Source organism: Peromyscus maniculatus, chromosome 12 (genome assembly GCF_049852395.1).
Source record: "Peromyscus maniculatus bairdii isolate BWxNUB_F1_BW_parent chromosome 12, HU_Pman_BW_mat_3.1, whole genome shotgun sequence".
Classification (NCBI taxonomy): Eukaryota; Metazoa; Chordata; class Mammalia; order Rodentia; family Cricetidae; genus Peromyscus; species Peromyscus maniculatus.
Genome location: NC_134863.1, coordinates 10,098,762 through 10,121,594, shown reverse-complemented (window position 1 = coordinate 10,121,594; position 22,833 = coordinate 10,098,762). Strand labels below are relative to the sequence as shown.

General features: G+C 40.5%; 1 long non-coding RNA gene across 1 annotated transcript in view; it reads left to right on the top strand.

Annotated features, from left to right (window-relative positions):
- The first annotated feature begins 437 nt into the window (after positions 1-437).
- Positions 438-22,833, top strand: part of LOC143268197 (uncharacterized) — a 28,939-nt gene continuing 6,543 nt past the window's right edge. The window contains exons 1-3 of the long non-coding RNA XR_013043905.1: positions 438-764; positions 1,485-1,748; positions 18,073-18,179. This is a non-coding gene — a long non-coding RNA (uncharacterized LOC143268197). The remainder of the gene's footprint in view (positions 765-1,484; positions 1,749-18,072; positions 18,180-22,833) is intronic.

Here is a 22,833-nt window from a genome sequence, read left to right as displayed (position 1 = left end):
GGCTGGAAGAAGTGCCCACCTGTCTGCAAGCTCAGTTTTTTTTTTTTTTTTTTTGGTTTTTTTTTTTGCTTTTTCAAGACAGGGTTTCTCTGTGTAGCTTTGCGCCTTTTCCTGGAACTCACTTGGTAGTGCAGGCTGGCCTTGAACTCACAGAGATCCGCCTGGCTCTGCCTCCCGAGTGCTGGGATTAAAGGCGTGCCCACCACCACCCGGCAAGCTCAGTTTTTAAAGGCAAAAACCACAAGGTTACATCATTTAGGGGTGCTAGTACGGGTACAATTCTGATTGGCTCGCTTCTAGGGACTTTCTAGATTAAAATCATGGTTTAATCTTACTTCTAAGGAGGTGTTTGCCCATCACCATTTCTCATTGGCTGCCCTCAGGTGGGGGCATTTCTGTGGTCAGTTACCCTGGAAACCAGGGTTGGAACATTCCTTGGTTCAACAGTCATCACCGAATGAATACCTTGTGACTCTGTACTTTTGCACTTTCTAATTTCTAGAATCTGGGTTCACTGGTTCCAGTAACTCAAGGCCTATACCTAAAATGGAGAAAGCTTAGGCCTTATTTCTAAGATGGAGGCATTTTGTTCTCATTTTGGTCTTACAGTATTACATGTAACTTGGCTTTCTTTACTGATCTTTCTGCCAGTCATATTTGTAAGCTGTGTTTGCATTATCCTTCTCTTCTTAGCTTGGAGGACAGGAGAGAACAGAAAAGGAATAGAGAAAAAAAAGGGAGCTAAGGGCCAACTTCTGAGTCTGGTAAGTTCCTAGGGTTTTGAGCAAAACTTAGCTCTCTTTGCCTGATGAGTGATTCTACTAAAAACGGATTCTTATATGAGGAGCCCCTTGCTCCCATTTTAATGAACTTTCTGAACACCCAGTTGAACGGAATAGCATTGGTAGAGACTGTTTTAGGGCGTGTTCTCTGTGGGAGCTTGTGGACTGGTTTAGGACACGTAAGCAGTGATTGACTCATGACTTACCTCCTACAGACTGAAGTGCTGAGTTGTGTATCATTCTAAATGTAGTAAAGCTTCTGCAGAGGTCAGGAAGGTTAGGTCTTGGCTGGGCCAAAAGGGCTAAAATTGGTGGGAGAAATGCCAAACAACCCAAGGACTGGAAAATTGGTGAGATCCAAATTTCAAAGAGAAAATAAACCAAAATCCTCTAGTAAGTCTCTGACATGTACTGGAAACTGGGATCACATCTGGAACTCTGAAGATAGACAGCTTTTCCACTTCATGTCTTCTTAATGAGTTTCCATACAGACTACAGGCCTACCAGAGAGATAAAGGGACCATTGAATATGCAAATCTTGAGTATGGAAATAAAAGCCAGGTATCAAGACATAGCATTAACTCACTGTACCACTTTTACTTAGAAAAGGCTGCGACAAAAGAGAGAAATTAGTAAGAGAAGTTACTAGTTTATAAAAACTATAGTCTTAAAAATTATAATTGCCATCATTTTCCACTTAAGTGATTGCCCACAGTCAGTATCAGAATTCCAAAAGAATTTCCATCTTTTTGAGCATGCAAGATGAAATTGACATGGAAGAGATCATCAAGGACATTTTCAGACAAGTTGAAATCTGCTTCATCCCTCGGTACCAATTCCAGAGCAATCACATGGACATGGACATGAGATTAGCATCACCTGAAGAGATCTCTTTACTTCCCCAAACATCCTGGAATATTCATCAGCCTCGTGAGGGAGATGTTTGGGAGGAGGCCTTATCCACAGGTAAGTGTAGGTGTAACCGTCTTACTAAATAAGAAACACAGAGCCAATGCAAAGATGAAAGCCCAAGAGGTCAGAGCAATAGCTAAGAGCTAAAAACCTTATCCTTCACTGCCGCTTCTGTCCTCAGCAAGAGAGCTACTTCCTGTCTGTTTATCTTTTTTATAGACTTTCTATCCTGTCTTCTCATTGGTTATAAACCCAACCACATGACCGCCTCGTCACTGCCTGTCTGTACAGACCTCCAGGTCTTCTATGGTTGGTATTGAGATTAAAGGCATGTATCTCCAATGAACACACAGAGATCTGCCTAGCTCTGCCTCCCAAGAGCTGGGATTAAAGGCGTGCACCACCACTGCCCAGTTTCTGCTATGGCTTGTTATTAGCTCTGACCCCCAGGCAACTTTATTTATTAACATACAAATAAAATCACATTTCAGTACAAATAAAATAAAATATCACCATAGGTAAGGCATCATTTCTCACATTAAAATACTGACCTAGATGTGTCCTATATCATCTGATCTTGGATGCTAAGCGTTGTTAGGCTTGGCTAGTTTACAAGAATTGATGTCATTTGAATATTTAGGTAATGTCATCAGAATTTTCCTTCTAAAAATCTTCTCTCTCTCTCTCTCTCTCTCTCTCTCTCTCTCTCTCTCTCTCTCCTCTCTCTCTCCCTCCCTGCCTCCCTCCCTTTCCCTCTCCCTCTCCTTCCCTTCCTCCCTCTTTGTCTGTCTCTGTCTCTGTCTCTTGTAACATGAATCTTAAAGAGTTTTATTAATATAATCAAACCTGAGCCAGGTATTGGGGTGAACACTGAATGATCTGAGAAACAGAACAAGCCACAGCTTCCTCACCTCGCCAGTTCCTCAGGTGATCCTGTGTCCTCATCCAAATGGCTCTCAGCTGAACTGTTGCTCAAAAGCCTAAAAGGTTAACCATGCCAAAAGCTTCTAGTTTCTAGTCCTCACGCCTTATATACCTTTCTGCTTCCTGACATCACTCCCTGGGATTAAAGGCTCACTTTCTGAGATTAAAGGCATGAGTCACCATGCTTGGCTGTATCCAATGTGGCCTTGAACTCACAGAGATCCAGAGGGATTTCTGCCTCTGGAATGCTAGGATTAAAGGCGTGTGCTACCACTGCCTATCCTCTCTGCTCTATGTTTAATATTGTGGCTGTTCTCTGACCCCAGATAAGTTTATTAGCATGCACAATATTTTGGGGAACACCATACCACCACAGTCTCTGTCTCTGTCTCTGTCTCTGTCTCTGTCTCTCTCTCTCTCTCTCTCTCTCTCTCTCTCTCTCTCGCTTCTACCAGATATTTTCATCTATTTTATGTCAGATCTATTGTATGTATAGGAAGATAAGGTCCTGTGCCTGAAGGAATTCACACTGTAGCTGGGGAGACAGAAATTTTATAATAATAAAGTATCCCAACTTGTACTATACATCAAATATAAGTATCAAATAAAAAGATACTGAATATTGAAAACATTGAAGCTCAGGGGTGGGTCTTGAAAATGTGCGTTCCCAACACTGGCTTATTCATTTTCATCCTCTGCTCTTTATCAATGCTGTGTTTGTGGCATTGGTGGCATCATTGCTCCCATGATACTTGCAACCCAAGTTGCAGTGGAATGGAGAATGATACTTAAGAGTCGGTTGCAGTCTGAGGCAGAGATCCCTGCTATTTGTAGAAATGTCTAAGCAGGCAGGCTCTCTGTTACCTTCCAACATCACGTTCTCAGTGTGCAGTTTTGCTTGCATCAGCAGTTTAGACTCTGGCAAGTTCAGTGCTAAAGCGTAAATCCAGCTTCACAGTGTTTGAGAGGAGCTGATTGGAGCTCAGATCGTCTCTGCGGTAGCCTTTGTGGTCTGCTCATCTTCCTGGTTTGCCTCTGTTGTCTCAGTTTAGAAGATGGTAAGCTTGTGTGCCCTCAGTTGCAATGATAACTTTTCAAGCAAAAATTTCACATAAGGCATTCTAGTTTTAGGTTTACAACATAATAACCCAGCTGGTAAATGAGATAGAGGGACTGTATCTTTATTGAATTTAAAGTGAGAGCTGCCTAGACAATTTGATCAGCCTGGAGTCCCTCCACTGAGAATTTATAGTCTGATTCAACCTTAATCAACTTGGCTTAAGTACAACTGGGATAATATTGGTACATAAATGGAAGACTATACAGAACAGCCTTAAAGGTCTCTGGATTAGTGTCCTTAGGAGTCAATCTGTCTTTGTTGTGACTCTGTATCTGTGATGGCTTCATGTGCGCTGTGGCCCATGGCACCTTGGACTTGGGCATCACCTTTACAGCTAGAATTCCCAGCAGAAAAAAATAGCAAGTCTAGTTTTCTAACAGTCTCAATAAAACCCTGGTCCTAACTTTCATTGCCCCAAGTGGTCATCCCCAGATTAATCACTGTGACTAGACATGGAATTGCTTTGGTGACTCAGACCTGGGTTGTCATTGACCATTTCTGTTTTTCTGTGATCAGGGAAAAGGACCTATAGTCACCTCTCCAGCCCTCCTCAACTACTGAGCTGAATTGTGGGGCTGAGGTGAGAGTGACATGTGGTGTTATAGAACAAATAGTGATTAAGAAAAAAGACATCTTGATATCAACCTCTACCCTCCATATATACCCACATGGATGAGTGCATCTGTATACATTATACACACACACACACACACACACACACACACACACACACACACACACACACAAATAGAAATTCAAAACACCCTTAGTTTACATAATTAAAAGTGTTCTCTGTAGCCTTTATTTTTATACTAACAAAATTTTGCTGAATACAAGCAGAACACACATATCAAGTGTACAGTTATTAAATCTGAACAAACATATAAACTGACATGATCATGATATGATACACATCAAGACTGAAACACTTCCACCCTCCCACAGAGGTTCCTTGTGATACTCTGTCTTAAGCTCTGTACTTTCGAGCCCTTCACAGATTTCCTTCTCATATACATGAAATCCCCAGGAGCCCCAGCGCCTGGGTCCAGAGCACAGCCCTGGCAGAGCAGCACGTGGTAGCCCTTCACATTTACTCTTTATGTTCATCAGGCCCAGGAGAAGACTCCCCGTGGATCTTTTAAGATGGCATAGAAGGACGAGGCAGTTGTCAGGATTCTATGATGGTTTACAGTCTGTACCACGATTGACATCAGGAGCTCGTCCAGCTTCAGAGAGCAGGAAGGAATTGATCACTGGAAGCACTTAGGCAAGAGAAAAGACAAATTAATCAGTTTGTCAAATGCTTCTTACACAGTATAAACCCTATATGTTCCTACATAATTAAGTATTATGTCCAGTAATACCAGGTATCAATCATCTTCCTTTTATTTTTCTTCAGATTCATAATGCAAATATACTCAGATTTTTACCTCATTTAAACACACTCCATTCCACTTAAATCATAGCTACTTTAGATCACTGCTATCACCAGAGATCACATTATGTTGAAATTTCAATTATAACTATATAGTGATTTTCTGCTAACATGAAGGGAAGAAAAAGTATTTCTTGGGGTATGTCTATACCTATTACCCACTCAAGTATAACTGACCTAGCAACAGAACTACAATGTGGATGTTCAATTTAGTTATTGTCAATAGTTTATGATTCTCGGTTCTATAAAAATGATCTTTTTTTTTTTTACTAATATTACATTCATTTATTTGGGGTGTGGCACACATGCCACGCACAAGTGTGGAGGTCAGAGGACAGCTTGCAGGAGTCAGTTCTCTCACTCCACCACATTGTCACCCTTGGCAGCAAGAGCCCTGCTCACTGAACCATCTTTCTGTCCCCAAACCATGACTTTATACGTGTTCAATTCTGTGACAGGTTGTAGTCAAAGTAGGAAAACTGGAAGATGCTCGAATATGCAAATAAGTATGAAAGTATAAAACGAAATACACTGAGGGTGTTATTTAACAGGGAATGGGGACCTTCGTCGGTACTTTTGCACCAGGCTTCTCAACTCTTAAAGGAGACCCTGTTAAAAAGCGGTTTGAAAAAAAAAAAAAAACGTGGTTTGAGGGGCCACAGAGATAACTCAGTGGGTAGAGTGCTTCCTGCCCAAGCATGAAGCCCTGACTTTGGGTCCTAGCAGCCACGAAACAGCCCACAATGAAGGCATACCTGTCTACAACCCTAGAACTTGAGTGTAGACAGACAGATTCCTCAGAACTCTGGCTTTTCTATCTTGTTGCATCTGGCCACAAGGTGAAAAACTTACTCCACTGTGTGCTCCCTATAAAACCATGTGCTCCCTTTAAATGGCCTGTCTCCGGCTCACTGTTTGTCACGGAGCCGACTAACACACTCTGCAGAGATCACTCAGCAACAGAAACCGGACTGGCATTCTGACCCTTGCTGTAGCCTTCTATAACTCTAATATTGGGGGCAGGGAGCCATCACCAGGGTAATTCCAAATGAAAAACATCAAAGACTTAGAGAATATTAAGAAAATCCATGAAACACCCTATCTTTCCAGAAAGGTTTTTCTCTTTTAGTAGTAACTTTTGGGGTGCTCCACCTGCATGTTTACAAATTCTCCCCAACAGCTTCTGAAATCACTAGAATTTTTTTTTTTTTTTTTTTTGGTTTTTCAAGACAGGGTTTCTCTGTGTAGCTTTGCGCCTTTCCTGGAACTCACTTGGTAGCCCAGGCTGGCCTCGAGCTTACAGAGATCCGCCTGCCTCTGCCTCCCGAGTGCTGGGATTAAAGGCGTGCGCCACCGCCGCCCGGCCTTTTAATTTTTTTTAAAGACTTACTTTATTTGAGAGAGAGTGTGGATGTCCACAGAAGCCAGGGGTGTTGGGGTTCCCTGGCACATGAGTTACAGGCAGTTTGTTGTAAGCCACTGCCTGTAGCTCCAGCTCGTATCCCAGATCAGTGTGCACTCTACCCTGAACCATTTCTTCATCTGAACTTGAAAATGAAGACTCTAAGGCGACTCCATTTAAATGTCTGTCATGTCTGTATATGCCTTAAGAAGGTTATACAGTAGTAGGTTTCCATGTGGTTTTTCAAAAGGACTTTAGTTAGTTGTCCCTCCCCATGTTTCCTCCTGTACCCTGCTCTCCCGTTACCTTGCATATTTAATCCTCCTATTCCAGTTTCCCCCTAACACTGCACTCTATTTCCCCTTCCTCGGGAGGTCCTCTTCTTTCCCCCTGTCCTTTACTAGTGCCTGTCCCAGCAAGTTTTATGTCAACTTGACTCAAGCTAACGTCATCTAAGAGGAGGGAAGCTCAACTGGAAAACAAATGCTTGAGATTGGGCCGTAGGCAGGCAGGCTTGTAGGGCATTTTCTTAATTACTGACTGATGAGAGAGGCCCTAGACTGGTGGTCCTGGGTTCTATCAGAAAGCAGGCCGAGCAAGCCATGAGGAGCAAGCCAGTAAGCAGTACCCCTCCATGGCTTCTGCATCAGCTTCTAGGCTCCTGCCTGGTTTGAGGTTCTGCCTTGGCTTTCCTCAGTGTATGTGATTCAGGACATGCAAACCAAACAAACCCTTTTCTCCCCAGGTTGGTTCTGGTCATGGTGTTTCACCACAGCAATGGTGACCTAACTACGGTAATACCTATCCTCTGTAGGTCTTCAGATTGTAGCATACACATTGAAAGCTTAAAAGCTAACAACCACATATAAGAGTTGTTTCTGGGAGTCTGGGTTTACTAACCCAGAACGTTTTCCCCCCTAGCTTCATCCATTTGCCTGCAATTTTCATATTTCTTAACATCTGAAAAATATTCCATGGTGCAAATGTACCACACTTTCATTATCTATTCATCAGTTGATCAACATCTAGGATGGTTCCATTTTCTGGATTATGTGAATAGAGCAGCAATGAATATGAATAAGAAAGTATCTCTGCAGTAAGATCTAGAGTCCTTTGCATATATGCCTAACTAAATATCTTGTGCCACTAAGTAAAATCTCCAGTACTAGGAATGGGTTACATCTTGTTAAATCACTGGCCAAAGGGGTCCCATGGAGTACCCCTTTCAAACTACAGGCAATTGCCAAGTTTATTGGTTATTCTCCAAAATCTCTGCTAACACTTCTCTCTAAAAAGTTCCTGTTATTCTTTCAAATATAATACTTTCCTCACAGTTAACAAACTGTAGAGTTCTTAGTACAGGTTAGTTTGGCAAACTTAGGGCAATGATTGATATTTTAATTCAAGGCCTATGAAAATTTTGTGGGGTGCATAGTTGAGCACATGTGTACTAAAGTATGAAAGCAGAGTCTGATTAAGTAACAAATATATTATAACACTTGCCTTTGAAAATGTCCTCATACAAGTATATGTATAAAATACAGCATCTGTGGGAATGACTTCAGTTCAGAAAGCAACACTGCTGTTTACTTTCAAAGTACACCTCTTTTAATAACTTACTCCATTCAAAGGAACAGACTTCAAGTATCCATTAAGAAATTGGAGCAACAGAGACATTGGATCCAATTCCCTTTTTCATGACCCTATATGAATAAATGTAACATAACTATATTCAACTCAAAAAACAAAAACAAAGACAGGAGGCCCATCAGTGAGGCCTTCCATGGGAGTAGCAGAGACTGAACAGCAAGACCCTACGTGGGAACAGTAGAAACCCAGAGGTCAGATCCTTGATGGGAACAGCAGAGGCCCATCAGTGAGGCCTTCCTTGGGGACAGCAGAGGCCCATAAATGAGGCAGTCCATGAGAAAACGAGGGGGCCATAAGTATAGACCTCCATGTGAACCACAGAAACCAATAGGTGAGGCCCTCCATGGGAAAAAAAAAGAAACCTACAAGTGAGACACCGCATGGGAGCAGCCAAAGTCCATAAGTGAGGCCCTCCTTGGGAAGAGCACAGGCCCATATGTGAGGCTTTCATAAGAACAGCAAGTCCCTGCATGAGACTGCTATGGGAAAAACAGAGTCCCATACATGGTCTCTCGACCATTGCCAGCAGTCTTTTGCAGGGGTATCTTTGTGGATCTCCATGGGCCTCCCTAGCTCTCTGCTTCCTCCCCTTCTCATATGGTCTTCATTTACCATGGTCTCCTATTCCTTGTTCTCCCTCTCTTTTCTTGATCCAGCTAGGATCTCCTGCTCTCTTTCCCTCGACCGTCGCCCTTCATTGGTCCCACTCATGACCAGGCTGTTCATGTAGATCTCATCCATTTCTCCGTGTCTTTCTTGGGGTCCCATTTTTCAGGTAGCCTCACTGGTGATGTGAGTAGCAGTCCAGTCATCCTTGTTCCGCATCTAGCATCTTCCTATGAGTGAGTACCATATTTGTCTTTCTGAGTCTGGGTTACCTCACTCAGGATGATTTTTTCTAGATCCATCCATTTGCCTGCAAACCTCATGATGTCATTGTTTTTCTCTGCTGAGTAGTATTCCATTGTGTATATGTGCCACAATTTATTTATCCATTCTTCAGTGGAAGGGCATCTAGGTTGTTTCCAGGTTTTGGCTATTACAAACAATGCTGATATGAACATAGCTGAGCAAGTGTTCTTGTGGTATGATTGAGCATTTCTTGGGTATATGCCCAGGAGTGGTATAGCTGGATCTTGGGGGAGATTGTTTCCCAATTTTCTAAGAAAGCGCCATATTGATTTCCAAAGTGGTTGTACAAGCTTGCATTCCCACCAGCAGTGGAGGAGAGTTCCCCTAGTTCCACATCCTCTCCAGCATAAAGTGTCTTCAGTGTTTTTGATCTTAGCCATTCTGACAGGTGTAAGGTGGTATCTCAGAGTTGTTTTGATTTGCATTTCCCTGATGATTAGGGATGTTGAGCAATTCCTTAAATGTCTTTCAGCCATTTGGGTTTCCTCTGTTGAGAATTCTCTGTTTAGTTCTAAAGCCCATTTCTCAATTGGACTGTTGGTCATTTTGATGTCTAATTTCTTGAGTTCCTTATATATTCTGGATATCAGTCCTCTGTCACATGTGGGGTTGGTGAAGATCTTTTCCCATTCTGTAGGCTGTTGCTTTGCCTTGTTGACTGTATCCTTTGCTCTACAAAAGCTTCTCAGTTTCAAGAGGTCCCATTGATTGATTGTTTGTCTCAGTGTCTGTGCTACTGGTGTTATATTTAGGAAGTGATCTCCTATGCCAATGCGTTCAAGACTACTTCCTACTTTCTCTTCTAGCAGGTTCAGAGTAGCTGGATTTATGTTGAGGTCTTTGATCCACTTGGACTTAAGTTTTGTGCACGGTGACAGATATGGATCTATTTGCAGCCTTCTACACGTTGATATCCAGTTATGCCAGCACCATTTGTTGAAGATGCTTTCTTTTTTCCATTGTACACTTTTGGCTTCTTTGTCAAAAATTGTATGTTCATAGGTGTGTGGGTTAATGTCAGGGTCTTCGATTCGATTCCATTGGTCCACATGTCAGTTTTAATGCCAATACCAAGCTGTTTTTATTACCGTAGCTCTATAGTAGAGCTTGAAGTCAGGGATTGTGATGCCTCCAGAGGTTGTTTTATTGTACAGGATTCTTTTGGCTATCCTGGGTTTTTTGTTTTTCCATATGAAGTTGAATATTATTCTTTCCAGGTCTGTGAAGAATTGTGTTGGTATTTTGATGGGGATTGCATTGAATCTGTAGATTGCTTTTGGTAAGATTGCCATTTTTACTATGTTAACCCTGCCTACTCATGAGCATGGGAGATCTTTCCATTTTCTGACATCTTCTTCAATTTCTTTTTTCAGGGACTTTAACTTCTTGTCATATAGGTCCTTCACTTGCTTGGTTAGTGTTACCCCAAGGTATTTTATGTCATTTGTGGCTTTTGTAAAGGATGATGTATCTTTAATTGCCTTCTCAGGTTCTTTGTCCATTGTATATAGGAGGGCTACTGATTTTTTTTTTTGAGTTGATCTTGTATCCTGCTATGTTGCTGAAGGTGTTTATAAGCTTTATCAATTCCTGGGTGGAATCTTTGGGGTCACTCAAGTATACTATTATGTCATCTGCAAATAGGGAAAGTTGACTTCTTCCTTTCCAATTTGTATCCCCTTAATCTCCTTATGTTGTCTTATTGCTCTGGCTAGAACTTCAAGTACTATTTTGAATAAGTATGGGGAGAGTGGACAGCCTTGCCTCATTCCTGATTTTAGTGGAATTGCTTTGAGTTTCTCTCCATTTAATTTGATGTTGTCTGTTGGCTTGCTGCAAATTGCCTTTATTATGTTTAGGTATGTTCCCTGTATTCCTGATGGCTCCAAGACTTTTATCATGAAGGGGTGTTGGATTTTGTCAAATGCCTTTTCTGCATCTAGTGAGATGATCATGTGGTTTTTTTCTTTGAGTTTGTTTATATGGTGTATTACATTGATGGACTTTCGTATGTTGAACCACCCTTGTATCCCTGGGATGAAGCCTACTTGATCATGGTGGATAATTGTTCTGATGTGTTCTTGGAGTCTGTTTGCCAGTATTTTATTGAGTATTTTTGCATCAATGTTCATGAGGGAGATTGGTCTGTAGTTCTCTTTCTTTGTTGCATCCTTGTTTGGTTTAGGAATCAGGGTAATTGTAGCCTCATAGAAGGAGTTTGGTAATGTTCCTTCTGTTTCTATTATGTGGAACAATTTAGAGAATATTGGTATTAACTATTCTTTGAAGATCTGGTAGAATTCTGCACTGAAACCATCTGGTCCTGGGCTTTTTTTGGTTGGGAGACTTAATGACTGTTTTTATTCCCTTAGGGGTTATTGGACTATTTAAATAGTTTATCTGGTCTTGATTTAACTTAGGTATGTGGTACCTATCCAGAAAAATGTTCATTTCTTTTAGGTTTTCCAGTTTTTTGGAGTAGATGTTTTTGAAATATGACCTGATAATTCTCTGGATTTCCTCAATGTCTGTTGTTATGTCCCCCTTTTCATTTCTGATTTTGTTAATTTGGGTTCTCTCTCTCTGTCTTTTGGTTAGTTTGGATAAGGGCTTATCTATCTTGTTGATTTTCTCAAAGAACCAACTCTTTGTTTCATTAATTTTTTGTATTATTCTCTTAGTTTCTAATTTATTAATTTCACCTCTCACTTTGATAATTTCCTGGCATCTATTCTTCCTGGGAGACTTTGCTTCTTCTTGTTCTAGAGCTTTCAGGTGTGCTGTTAAGTCACTAGTGTGGGATTTCTCCAACTTCTTTATGTGGGCATTTAGTGCTATGAATTTCCCTCTTAGCACTGCTTTCACAGTGTCCCATAAGTTTGGGTATGTGGTGTCTTCATTTTCATTGATCTCTAGGACGTCTTCCATTTCTTTCTTTATTTCTTCCTTAACCCATTGGTGATTCAGTTGAGCATTATTCAGTTTCCATGAGATTGTAGGTTTTCTGTAGTTTTTGTTGTTGTTGAAATCTAACTTTAAACCATAGTGGTCTGATAGAACACAGGAGGTTATTCTAATTGTTTTGTATCTGTTGAGATTTGCTTTGTGGCCAAGTATGTGGTTGATTTTAGAGAAAGTTCCATGGGGTGCTGAGAAGAAGGTATATTCTTTCTTGTTAGGATGGAATGTTCTGTAGATATCTATTAGGTCCAATTGGGTCATGACATCAGTTAAGTCCTTTATTTCTCTGTTAAGTTTCGATTTGGGAGATCTGTCCAGTGGTGAAAGTGGGGTGTTGAGATCTCCCACTATTAATGTGTGGGGGTTTATATGTGGTTTAAGCTTTAGTAATGTTTCTTTTACATATGTGGGTGCCCTTGTGTTTGGGGCATAAATGTTCAGAATTGAAACTTCATCTTGGTGGATCATTCCTGTGATGAGGATGTAATGCCCTTCTTGATCTCGTTTGATTGATTTTAGTTTGAAGTCTATTTTGTTGGATATCAGGATGGCTACACCCGCTTGTTTCTTAAGATCATTTGATTGGAAAGTCTTTTCTCAGCCTTTTATTCTTAGGTAGTGTCTGTCTTTGAATTTTAGATGTGTTTCTTGTATGCAGCAGAAAGATGGGTCCTGCTTTCATATCCATTCTGTCCTACAGTCCCACAATCCACTTATAAAATAATCACTCAGACGCTTATATCACTTATAAACTGTATGGCCGTGGCAGGCTTCTTGCTAACTGTTCTTTTATCTTAAATTAACCCATTTTTATAAATCTATACCTTGCCACGTGGCTGGTGGCTTACCGGCATCTTTACATGCTGCTTGTCCTGGCGGTGGCTGCAGTGTCTCTCCCTCCTTCTTCCTGTTTCCCCAATTCTCCTCTCTCCTTGCCCGCCTACACTTCCTGTCTGGTCACTGGCCATCAGTGTTTTATTTATATAGAATGATACCCACAGCAAAGTCTATGTCTTTTTATAGGTGAATTAAGTCTGTTGATATTAAGGGATATTAACGACCAGTGATTGTTCATCCCTGTTATTTTTGGTGTTAGTGTGTGTGTACTTCTCTTCTTTTGGGTTTACTGTTGTGGCTTTATCTATTGCCTGTGTTTTCGAGTGTGTATCTGACTTCCTTCGGTTGGAATTTTCCTTCTAGTGCTTTCTGTAGGGCTGGGTTTGTGGATAGGTATTGTTTAAATCTGTCTTTGTCTTGAAATGTCTTGTTCCTTCCGTCTATGATGATTGAAAGTTTTGCTGGGTATTAGTCTGGGCTGACATCCATGGTCTCTTAGTGTCTGCATTACATCTGTCCAGGTCCTTCTGGCTTTCAAAGTCTCCATTGAGAAATCGGGTGTTATTCTGATGAGTTTACCTTTATAGGTCACTTGGCCTTTTTCCTTGGCTGCTCTTAATATTCTTTCTTTATTCTGTACATTTAGTTGTTTAATTATTATGTGTCAAGGGGACTTTTTTGGGGGGTCTAGTCTGTTTGGTGTTGTATAGGCTTCTTGTATCTTCATAGGCATTTCCTTCTTTAAGTTGGGAAAGTTTTCTTCTATAATTTTGTTGAATATATTTTCTGTGCCTTTGAGTTGGTATTCTTTACCTTCTTCTATCCCTATAATTCATAGGTTTGGTCTTTTCATGGTGTCCCAAATTTCTTGGACATTTTGGTTCATGACTTTGTTGGCTTTAGTGTTTCCTTCGACTGATGAAACTATTTCTTCTACTGTATCTTCAATGCCAGAGATCCCCTCTTCCATCTCTTGCATTCTGTTGGTTATACTTGCATCTGAAGTTCCCGATCTTTTACTCAGGTTTTCTATTTTCAGCATTCCCTCTGTTTGTGTCTTCTTTATTTTTTCATTTTCCCTTTTCAGGTCTTGGACTGTTTCCTTTGTTTGTTTCATTGTTTTTTCATGATTTTCTTTCAGTACTTTATTGTTTTCTTCCAGTACTTTATTGTTTTCTTTCAGTACTTTATTGTTTTCTTATAGGACTTTATTGTTTTCTTCCAGGACTTTATTGCTTTCTTGCAGGACTTTATTGTTTTCTTCTAATTTGTTTGCCCTTTCCTCTAGTTGTTTACAGTGTTCTTCCAATTTTCTTGTCTTTTCCTCTACACAAGCCTCTACCTTCTTCATGATGTTACTCATAAGGCTACTTTCTTCTGTTTCTTCCAATTTTTGATGTTCAGGTCTAGATGTTAGAGGCGGGCTAGGTTCTGGTGATGCTGTATTGCTCTTCATTTTGTTGTATGTACTTTTGCCTTGACGTCTGCCCATCTCCTTGTGGTTCCTTCTAAGTCGTATCAGTGTACTTGGTTCAGAAAGAGCTGACAGATTCAGGAAGTCTCTCTCTCTTGTCCAGATGAGAGTTCTCTTGTCCAAATGGGAACTCTGGGGCAGGATGGAAGCTCTTATCTGGACCGGAAGTCTCTGGTTCAGAAGGGAAGTCAGGAGCAGGATGGGAGCTGGGGGCCGGTCTCTAAGTCTCAGGAGGTGGCTGGGGTCTCGGGCAGATGGGCATGGGGGCAGGACGTGGAGATTACAGGGACTGCTGGGGGGCTTGGAGAAGGGGATCCCTCCTGGTGGGGCTAGAAGGGGACCTGCCCAGTGGCCAGAACCTGGGGCCCAGTTGGGCAGGTCTTCCCAGAGTGGCTGGTGCCCAGGGATGGGGTCCGGGTTGGGCCCAGATACTCACCTCTGGTCCAGAAGGGAAGTCGGGGGCAGCCATTTTCAAATCTTGAACTGTTTCCTTCACTTGTTTTTTTTCTTAGCTTTCATGAAGGGGTTTATTGATTTCTTCCAACTGTTTTGTTTGTCTTTTCCTCCATTCCTTAAGGAAAATTTTCAATTCCTCTTTAAGGGTCTTTATCATCTTTATAAAGTTATTTTTTAGGTTGTTTTTTTCTGCTTCTTCTACATTGGGGTGTTCAGGTCTTGCTGTTGTAGAACCACCAGTTTCCGGTGGTGCCATATTGTTCTTTATGTTGTTGAATGTATTCTTACACTGTTGTCTACCCATCTCTTCCTCCAATTGGTGCAGGTGGGACCTGTGGCTTACATAGTTGCTCTTCTTCTGGTGCAGTTGGGGCCTGTGGCTCTGATGATCTCTGATGCCTCAGGTGATGTTTGTGGGTATTTGGAGGCAGCTGCCAGGTCACTGGGGCTTTGATGTCTGAGGGTGAGGGAGAGGCAAGAGAAGTACCCCTGGGGGCTAGAGTCTAGGGAACAGGGCTATCCACCAGGGTGCCCAGACACTCACATCCTCCTCCAGGTGCAGGTGGGGCCCTAGTGGTCACTGATGAGGTTGGGATGGCTGGAGGTGGGTAGATGCCACTGTAGTGTCTCTGGGGCTTAGGTGTCAGTATATAGGGTAGAGACAGGAGATGTGCCCCTGGAGGCTAGGTCCTAGGGAGCAGGGCTATCCAGCTAATGTTATTTTTAAAATGTTATTTTTTTAACAGCTGAGTAATAACCCATTATGTAAATGTAGCACATTTACTTTCTATTCTATTTCTATTCTTCTGTTGAGGGACATCTAGGTTGTTTCCGATTTCTGGCTACCATGAAGAGCAGCAATGAACATAACTGAACATGTTTCCTTGTGGTAGGATGAAGTGTCATTTGAGTTATTTGCCCAAGAGTGGTAAAGCCTTTTGTGTTTTCTCTATGGAGAATTCTGTTTAGATCTGTAACCCATTTTTAATTGGGTTGTTTGGTTAGTCTTGAGATTTTTATATAATTTGGGTATTAATCTTCTACTAGATATGGAGTTGTTATAAACTTTTCCCATTCTGTAGGCTGTCACTACTATTTGTAGGAATGATGGTGTCCTTTGTCTTACAGAAGCTTCTCAGTTTCATGAGGCCCCATTTATCAATTGTTTAATTTTATGTCCACACTAACAGTGTTCTGTTCAGAAAGTCATCTCCTGTGTCTACAAGTCAAGACTATTTCCTACTTCCTCTTCAGTAAGGTGCAGTGTATCTGGTCTTATGTTGAGGTCTTTGATCTATTGGGAGTTGTTCTGTGAGGGGTTGTAAGTATAGATCTATTTTCATTCTTCTACATGCGGTCATCCTATTTTACCAGAACCATTTGTTGAAGTTGTTCTTTTTTTCCAAAGTGTATTTCTGGCTTCTTTATAAAAATCAGGTGCCAAAAGAGTGTGGATTTATGTCTGGTTCTTCAATTCTATTCCATGCATCAACATGTCTTTGTTTTTTATGCCAATAAAAACAAATATGGTTTTTGTTAATATAACTTTGTAGTACAACTTAAAATCAGGAATAATGAGATCTCCAGCAGTTCTTTTATTGTTCAAATTGTTTTAGCTATCCTAGATTTTTGTTTTTCGATATGAAGTTGAAAATTGTCCTTTGAAGTTCTGTGAAGAATTGTGTTGGGAATTTTGATGGGCATTACACTGAATCAGTAGATTGCTTTTGGTAGGATGGCCATTTTTAGTATGTTAATCCTACTGATCCATGAGCATGGGAGATCTTTCCATCTTCTAATACTTTCTTCAGTTTCTTTTTTCAAAGACTTTAAGTTTTCATCATATAAATCTTTTACTTTCTTGAGTAGAGTTACCCCAAGATATTTTATATTATTAGTGGCTATGGGGATAGGTGTTGTTTCTCTGAGTGTTTTCTCAGTCCATTTTTCATTTGCATATGGGAGGGCTACTGATTTTTTGTGAGTTTATTTTGTATCCAATTACTTTGCTGAAAGGTTTATCAGGTTTATGAGATCCCTGGTAGAATTTTTAGGTTCACTTATGTATAATATCATATCATCTGCAAATAAAGATTCATTGACTTCTCTCTTTACAGTTTGTATCCTTTTGATTTCCTTCAGTTGTCTTATTGCTGTAGTTAAGAGTTCAAGTAGTATGTTGAATAGATATGGAGAGAGTGGACAGCCTTGTCTTGCTTGTGATTTTAGTGGAGTTGTCTTGAGTTTTTCTCCATTTGTTAATGTTGGCTACAGGTGTACTGTAAGCTGCCTTTATTATTTTGAGTATGTCCCCTGTATCCTTAAACTCTCCAGGATTTTAATAATGAAAAGGTGTTGGATTTTTTTCAAAGGTCCTTTCTCCATCTACTGAGATGACCATGTGTAGTTTTTTCTTTCAGTTTGTTTATATGGTAGATTTCATCTATTGATTTTCACATGTTATCCCATCTCTGCATCTCTCAGATGAAGCCTCCTTGATCATGGTGGATGATCTTTTTGATATATTCTTGGATTTGGTTTTCAAGTATTTTATTGAGTATTTTTGTACCTAAGTTCATAAGGGAAAGTGGTCTGTAATTCTCTTTCTCTGTTGGGTATTCATATGGTTTGGGTATCAGGAAAACTGTGTCCTCATAAAATTAATTGGGCTATGTTCCTTTTGTTTCTATTTTGTAGAATAATTTACAGAGTATTAGCATTAACTCTTCTTTGAATGTCTGGTGAATTCTGCACTCAAAATACCTGGCCCTAGGCTATTTTTAGTTGGGAGACTTTTAATAACTGTTTCTATTTCACTAGGAGTTAGGGGTCAGTTTAAATTGCTTGCATGATCTTAATTTAACTTTTGTAAGTGGTACCTATTCAGAAAATTATCCATTTCTTTTAGATTTTTCAATTTAGTGGAATACAAGTTTTTAAACTACACCCTCACGATTCTATGGGTTTCCTCTGTCTGTTGTTATGTCCTCCTTTTCATTTCTGATTTTGTAACTTTGGACATTCTCTTTCTGACTTTTAGTTAATTTCGATGAGGGTTTATCTATCATACTGGATTTCTCAAAGAACCAATCTTTAATTGATTCTTTGTATTGTTCTCTTTGTTTCTCTTTTAATTGATTTCAATCTTGGCTTTGATTATTCCTTGCCATCTACTCCTTTGTGTGTGATTTCTTCTTTTTGTTCTAGCGTTTCAGGTGTTCTGTTATATCTTGATATCATGAGAACTCTTTTGTGGAGTCCTGCCCCACCAGGAACCTAGGTCCCCGAGAAGAGAGACCTGGAACTGAGGAAAGGTAAGTGCACTGCTCGCCAGCCTCCCTTTTACCCGGAATCAGACGCAGCAAGGAGCCAAGTCAGGTAGGGACTCATTTATTTAAAAACAACAAGCTCCTTTTAAAGCATAAAGAATGAGACTGAGGCAGGGGAGGGGCAAATGTCCCATTGTGCAGATCAGCTTAAAGGTTACCCAATAACACACCTGCAGAGTCTACAGAATTTACAGTGTTGTCTATGAGGGAATTATGTACTGACATCACCTTTCTTGACCTGAAGCGCCAATCATATTTTTTTTTGTAAGCAACTTGGATTCCACCCTGTACACTCTCCCTTAGGGCCAGCTTTACTAGCACCTGGTTCCATTACCCCCCCCCTTGCTTCAGTTGTTTTTTTTTTAATTAATTTTTTTTATGTAGGTACTTGGTGCTATGTACTTGCCTCTTAAAATCTCTAGGTCTGCTCTTTTCTGAAGGGAAACAGGAACAGTGGATCTAGGGGAAAGAGGAGGTGAGGGGATTATGAGGAGGGGATGGAGTGGAAGATAAAGACAGGATTATTATATGAGAGAATAATTTTCATTGTATCCCATAATTTTGGGTATGTTGTATATTTATTTTCATTTAATTCTAGAAATTCTTTGTGGTGGTTTGAATGAAAATGGCCTACGTAGGCTCGTAGTGAGTGGCATTATATATTGATCTGGCCTGGTGGGAGTAGGTTTGGCTCTTTTGGAAGAAGTGTTCCTAAGAAGGCTTTGAGGTTTCAGAAGTACAAGCCAAGCCCAGTGTCTGTCTTTCTTCCTGCTGCCTGCCAAACCACATGTAGAACTCTCAGTCACCTCTCTAATACCATGTCTGCCTGTGTGCCACCATGCTTACTGCCATGATGATAATCAACTAAACCTCTGAACTGTAAACCATCCCCAATTAAATGTTTTTATTTAAAAAGAGTTGCCATGGTCATGGTGTCTCTTTACAGCAATAGAAACTCTAATGTAGTCTTTAATTTCTTTATTTCTGTCTTGACCCATTTTTCATTTGGTAGAGAGTTGTTCAGTTTCCATGAGTTTGTAAGCTTTCTGTTGATATCAACCTCTATTCTGTGGTGGCTTAATAGGATGCAGTGAGTTATTTCAATTTTCGTGTATCTGTTGAGACTTGCGTTGTGTCCAAGCATGTGGTCAGTTTTGGAGAAAGTTCAATGAGGTGCAGAGAAAGTATATTCTTTTTAGTTTGGGTGAAGTATTCTATAAACATGTTTGGTCTATTTAGTTTATAGCATTTGTTAGCTCAAATATTTCCCTGTTTAGTTTTTGTTTGAATGACCTGCATATTGGTGAGAGTCGGGTATTGAAGTTATACACTGTCACCACATGAGGGTCAATATGTGATATAAGCTGTAGTAGTGTTGCTTTTTACAAACTCTGGTGCCCTTGTGTTTGGGGCATAGTTGTTAAGAACTGAAATGTTATCTTGGTGGATTTTTCCTTTGATGAGTATGTAGTGTCCCTTCCCATCTCTTCTGATTAGTTCTGGCTTGAAGTCTGTTTTGTTAGGTAGTAAAATGGCTGCACAACCTTGCTTCTTAGGTTCATTTGCTGGGAATACCTTTTTTCAAATCTTTACTCAGAGGGAATGCCTATTCTTGGTTTTGAGGTATGTTTCTTGAATGCAACAGAAGGATAGATCCTGTTTTCATATCCATTCTATTGATGTCTATGTCTTTCTGTTGGGCAGTTGAGATCATAGCTATTGAGATATCAATGACCAATGATTGTTGATTCCTGTTGTGTTGCTGTTGTTATTGTGTTTTTGTTGTTGTTGTTGTTGGTGGTGGTGGTGGTGGTGGTGGTGGTGTGTGTGTGTGTGTGTGTGTGTGTGTGTGTGTGTTTCACCTTCTTTTTGTCTTGCTGGTGTGAGATTATTCCCTGTGTCTTCATGGTTGTAGCTGACCTCCTTAGGTTGCTGTTTTCCTTCTAGCACCTTCTGTAGAGCTAAATTTGTAGATAAATACTGATTAAATTTGGCTTTTGTCTTATTTAGGGTTTCTATTGCTATGAGAAGATACCATGATTCAGAAACTCTTATAAAGGAAAACATTTGAGATGACTTGCTTACATTTTCAGAGGTCTAATTCATTATCATCATGGCAGAATGCAGGCAGGCATGGTACTGGAGAAGTAGCTGAGAATTTACGTCTTGCAAGCAACAGAAAGTGATCTGAAACACTGGGGTGATATCTTGAGCATATATGAGACCTCAAACCCTGCCTCTACAGTGACATGCTTCCTCCAACATGACCACACCTACTCTACCAAGGTCACATCTCCTTATAGTGCCAATCCCTTTGGGGCCATTCTCTTTCAAACCACCACGGCTTTATCATGGAATATCTTATTTTCTCCATCTATGGTGACTGAAAGTTTTGCTGGGTATAGTAGTCTGGGCTGGCATCTGTGGTCTCTCATAGCCTATAGAATATCTGTCCAGGCTCTTCTGGCTTTTAGAGTGTCCATGGAAAAGTCAGGTATAATTCTAATTGGTCTGCCTTTATGTTACTTCATCTTTTTCCCTTGTAGCTTTTAATTTTTTTTATTGTTCTATATATTTAGTATTCTATTATGTGCTGAGAGGGACTTTCTTTTCTTGGTCCCACCTATTTAGTGCTCTGTATGCTTCTTGTACCTTTTATTCACATCTCCTTTTTTAGGTTAGGAAAATTTTATTCTATGGTTTGGTTGAAAATATTTTCTGGGCATTTGAGCTAGATTTCTTCTCCTTCCTCTATTCCTATTATTCTTAGATTTAGTTTTTTCATAGTGTCCCATCTTTCCTGGATATTTTGTGTCAGCGGTTTTTTAGAATTACCATTTTCTTTGACTGATGTATCAATTTCTTCTATCATACCTTCAACACCTGATATTCTCTCATCCTCTCTTGTATTCTGTCAGTGAAGCCTGCCTCTGTGGTTCCTTTTAAAATTTCTAAGTTTTTCATTTACAGAATTCCCTGTTTGGTTTGTTGTTGTTGTTGATTCTATTTTCATTTTCAGGTCTTGAATTGCCTTATTCATCTTCTTCCTCCATTTGTCTTTTCCTGTATTTAAGGAACTTATTCATTTCCTCCCACTGTTTGCTTTCCTGGACTTCTTTAAGGGATTTATTAATTTCCTCTTTAAGGACCTCTATCATCTTCATACAGACTGTTTTAAGATCTTTTTTTCTAGTGCTTTTAGCTAAACTGGAATATCCAGGGCCTGTTTTGGTATGCCGTGGAATAATCTTTCTACACTGTGAATATGTATTGCTCTCACTGTAAATAAAAAGCTGTTTGATCCATAGCGAGGCAGGATTTTCAGTGCAGAGAAAAATGTTGGGAAGGAGAGCAGGGTCTGAGAGGTCTCCAGGAAATACAGAGGGAAGGAGACATACTGGAGGACAGGTAAAGCCATGAGCCATGTGGAAATTCATAGATTAATAAAAATGGGTATATTAAAGTTGTAAGAATTAGTTGGTAATAAGCCTGAGCTATCAACCAAGCATGTATAATTTATATTAAGTCTTCATGTCAGGTATTTGGGAACTGGTGGACAGGAAAGAAAAGTCTACCTACAGTGGTATGGTTGCAGGGCTGTTTCCTTGGACTGTTCACCTGGTGTTTTTCAAATGAATGCCTGCTGGTGGTATTGGAGCTTGAAATAATGGGATGAGTTGGGGGAAGGAAGGTTGTAGGAAAAGATCTTTGTGGTCCACTGGGGATGGGGTCAGAGAAGAAGGGGAGACTGCAGCAGGTGTTCTGCAACAGAGCTCGGGGTGAGACTGGGTGGATGAATCTGGTAGAGCAGAAGTGGTGAAGATGTGCTAATTCATACTTTTCAAACCACTTGACCAATATCCTCCCATCCACAGACCTTTCAGACAATGGATTGGGGAAGAGGGATTGAGTCTGCTCCTTATCGGGCTCTGAAGATGACAAATATGATGTCCATGCCAAACACTCTTGGCTCTCTTCTGTGTAATCCAGATTGCTGACCTAGTAAAAAGCTTTACCTCCAAGGCCACCTTCCCAGAGGTTGATGATCAGTGGCAAAAGCACCATGGTGTAGAAGATGCATGAGGAAAGTCTTACCTATGTCTCAAGTCTCTCACTTAGTGACATAGATGATGAGCTCAAAGTCATTCTGCACCTTGCCAGTCATGAGATCTATGCACAAATCATCCCAGCCTCCCTAGTGTCTGTTCATGGGCCTTTGGGCCTGCTCTCTTCTTCTGGCTCTGTGGACAAAGTACATCCTGATTTACCTTCTTACCTGAACAGGTGTGGACAATGGTGTGAACTTCCAGATCAGTCAGTATGTTGAGAGTTTTTGTGATCTCTTGGGGCCAGGCTGTAATCTTAAGTTGAGCTTCTATAAGAAAAGACTTTTGTGAAGAAGACAACTTGCCCTAGCAGCAGCATTTGACTATGCTGGAACTTGTAGTTTTCTAGGTATTATAAAACTGGGCTAAACCTCTTCCTGGGTGCATTCTGGATGTCCAAGTTCCAGGCCATGAACCTAAGCAGCCAGCTGTGTACTCAGAATCTGCTTCCTTTAGCACACTGTGTGATGATGTTTTGTGTATGCTCTAACAAAGCTTGCCTAAAGAACAGAGGGCAAAGCCAACCACTAGCT